We start from the raw sequence: 4,232 nt of genomic DNA on the forward strand, positions 1-4,232 counted from the left end.
GTAGTTTCCTTATTTATAAATGTCAGTTCTGCAAGCGTAAAAATTGTAGCTTTAGATAATATGTGTGATTGGTGCTTCCTGAGGATGCACGGGTTCTGTAACTTCACATAAATAAATACATTAAGACCTCAAAACCATAAACATATAATTGATCTCATATTCTGAAATATAAATTAATAGATCTCGATTAATTTACAGAATTCGAGTTACACGCTGGAGCTCATAAAGGCAGAGCTGATCTGGACGCAAATTGATAAAAGCAAATCTCCAAGCGCAACCCTTAATGCAACAAATGAAATAGGAACAATTTGAAACAAATCAAATTAACTTTAAAAACTGAGTATAAAAGATTGTAGCAAATCAAATTACTTCTAGAAATGGAAATTGAAGTTAGAAAGAAATTGTAAATAAATAAATAAAATTAACACAGCAAATAAGAATTGAAATTCTATCTAGCTTAAAAGATGAGAGCAGTGTTGAGCTGGTCTAGAAGCCAACCTAGCTAGCTCACACCCTCTTTGAGTGCCTGGTTCACACAGAAATCAAAATTATTATATGCAGAAAATAAGTAGACAGATCATGGATTAAATTTATTAATTAATTCCTAAAAAAAAATCTTTGCATCAAGCAGACATTGCTCAGCTCCGACAAGACAAGAGGAGAAATCCACCAGTTATGAACTGCATGAGGCTACATTGAGGCTACATTGGGACATCTCCTCTGCCCTTCTGCACCTTCTTCTCCCACGCACTGTCCCTAGCTGGATCGTTGTCTAATTCATTAACTAATTTTCTGATTCTCGCTCCAAGCAATTTCTCAAACTCATATAGGCATCGATTTACAAATTGGGGCTTTTCAACAGCCAATTAAAATACAGGAGAGAATATTATTAGTTTTAACAATTTGCCGAATTAAGTATTAGTTTGAAACTGAGTGTCGAAAGAGGGAAAAATTCTAGTGAATCGTTCCTCTTTTCCTGGAATAGCTGTTGAGGTGCGATTTGGCTAATCGATCTCTTCCTTGAGTGAGCTGCTCATAGGTTGGCATCAGAGATTTGCGTGTTAAACTCATCTTGAACTTCATCTTGACTCTGAATTCCATCTTGCCTATGACTGAGGTTTAAAATACCTATCAATTGAGGGAAACTGTTCTTTTTATATCAGTACCAAACAATATTCATTTGAGTTCTCCTCAGTTCCAACACCACTATATTATAACGATAGCCCATCCTTCCACGTGTTTGTCGTCGGTTATTCCATGAAGAATCTTTTACAATTGCTCATGTAGAGATTTAAGAGCATTTCGGTTCTAGTAATAATAGGCATGGGTACAGTTTATGATCTCCATCATAGCATGGCCATAACTGGCCTCACGAAAAGTTGAGTATGCAGGTTGTGGTTCAATGAAGACTCCAGCCAGCCCTTTAAGGTTTCCACCATCACCAATAGTTATATAGATTGGGATCAATATGTCTTTTGTAGGTGAATAATCTCCATTTATAATATTATATGCTATATTTGAATACCGATACGATCGCTCATATGACCTGCAAACACAACATCAACTTTGTATTTGACAAACCATGGCTCAAATACAACACACATACTTTCTCCTTCCATGTAGTGGTAACTATTGTTGTTGTACATAGGAGAATGCATGAGGACTAAAAGCCATGGTGTTTTCTTCCTGTCGACGCATTTTAGCTTTCTCCATTTTGATGAGACCTTTTCGCATATGGGCTTCTTGATAATCTCAAAATACTTGTCAATGCCAAGCCAAACCTCTGAACTCACTGGCTTGTTGAAAGGCCAACTGTTGGGATGGTTCATTAGAGATTGTGATAGACAAGCACACATTATTCTTATGGAGGGACTAAATGCTTTGATACCATATGCACCATAGCAAGCCAAGGAACAAAATCATATAAGTCAACAGCTGATACAATTTGATCCCCATGAATCAAGGGTTTGAGTATAGGTACAGATAATGTCAGTTCAGTCCAGGAATCCTTCGGACTGCAGGAAGCCCATTGTAACTAGTGCAGGAATCCTAGTGCATGGTGTAGGTAGGTAAGTGTAATGGTGCAGTGATGTGAAGGCACTGGTGTAGGCACGTCCCAAAGTATAATAAAACCAGTTTTAATCCTGCAACATACAAGCCTTAATTAACTCTCATTAATGCTATTTTAATCTTTTTAAAACAAAGAAGTAACAAATACTCTTCGAAAATAATAATTTAGCCAATCGACAACATGAGAGAAATAAATAAAAATAAGGCAAAACTGAGACCCAACATCCCCCCATGCTGACCATCTTGCATGTCCTCATGCAAATAAATCCGGTGATGTTACTTCCTCACAAAAACAAAATTAGAAACATTTGTAGGCATTCAAAATGATGTTCTTGCAATTTTTCGTGATCACATTTCCTGCACTAGATAAAGATTTCTCTAAAACAGAGTGTCTACTGGACTCTTTATTTTTTTTTAATGATTTCAGGAAAACCTAAAACGAAAGCTACTATAAAAACTAAATTGCATGGATGGTGTTATTACTTGAATAAAATAGATAACTTTTAAAATTTCAAAAAGAATATCTCGCAGGCGTCCTTGATGAGAAGTTATACTTTAAAATCCTCATTGTAAATGTGAGTGACATGATTTAAAAGCACGGTGTTAAAAGTAGACATAGTAATACCTTCCCATAGTGACCTTTTTACCATTATCCATGTATAGTTGAAGCTCCTCTTTCCTCGCCATAGTGAATTACCTGCACTAAGGGTCCCCACACCCATAAAAATCATTCCAAAAATATAGAACTCCAAGGTATAACAACAGAAGGATTTTAAATCTATTCTCAAAGAGATTGATAGTGAGTTCACGGAAAGTAAAAAAAAAAAGCCAAGTAAATTATAGTGAAGAGTCAAATTTAATACCACAGGCATCGCCCTGCTGCCAGCAGGAGTCCATAGACTCGACAGGGATACCTTTTAAACTTATGAAATGCTTTTGTCCCACCTATTAGATATAGATTCAGAGTCGTTTAAGAACATTTACTATTTTTTATAAGTTAATTTACAGCCGTTATCCTGGCTTGGTAACTAGCTATTGACAGTTCCATTCATGAGAACTAACAAGAATGAATGCGCTGATTCACGATGAGACCTCTCGTCTTCCAGTTTTTTAACTGAAAGCCATTACTTTCGCTTGGTGACCAGTCTTAATCCTACAACATACAAGCCTTAATTAACTCTCATTAATGCTATTTTAATCCTGTTAAAACAAAGAAGTAACAAATACTCTTCGAAAATAATCATTTAGCCAATCAACAACATGAGAGAAACAAATAAAATAATACAAAATCGAGACCCAACATCCCCCCATGCTGACCATCTTGCATGTCCTCATGCAAGGAAATCCGGTGTTGTTACTTCCTCGCAAAAAACAAAATTAGAAACATTTGTAGGCGTTCAAAATGATGTTCCTGCAATTTTTCGTGATCACATTTCCTGCGCTAGATAAAGCTTGCTCTAAAATAGAGTGTCTACTAGACTCTTTATTTGCTTACACTGATTTCAAGAAAACCTAAAACGAAAGCTGCCATAAAAACTAAATTGCATGGATGGTGTTATTACTTGAATAAAATAGATAACTTTTAAAATTTCCAAAAGAATATCTCGCAGGCATCCTTGATCAGAGGTTACACTTTAAAATCCTCATTGTAAATGTGAGTGACATGATTTAAAAGCACGGTGTTAAAAGTATACATAGTAATACCTTCCCATAGTGACCATTTTACCATTATCCGTGTATAGTTGAAGCTCCTCTTTCCTGGGCATAGTGAATTACCTGCACTAAGGATCCCCATGCCCATAAAAATCATTCTAAAAAGATAGAACTCCAAGGTATAACAACAAAAGGATTTTAAAGCCATTCTCAAAGAGATTGATAGTGAGTTCACGAAAAAAAAAAACAACCAAGTAAATTATAGTGTAGAGTCAAATTTAATACCACAAGCATGGCCCTATTGCCAGCAGACCTCCATAGACTCAACGGGGATACGTTTTAACCTTATGATATGCTTTTGTCCCACCTATTAGATATAGATTCATAGCCGTTTGAGAACATTTACTTTTTCTTTTTTTCTTTTTATAAGTTAATTGAGGGTTGTTGTCCTGGCTTGGTAAGCAGCTATCGAAAGTGCCATTCACAAGAACTAACAAGAATGAACGCGC

This window comes from Pinus tabuliformis, chromosome 5_2 (assembly GCF_031772625.1).
Source record: "Pinus tabuliformis cultivar Carrire ecotype Pingquan chromosome 5_2, CPIR1, whole genome shotgun sequence".
In the NCBI taxonomy this organism is placed as follows: domain Eukaryota; kingdom Viridiplantae; phylum Streptophyta; class Pinopsida; order Pinales; family Pinaceae; genus Pinus; species Pinus tabuliformis.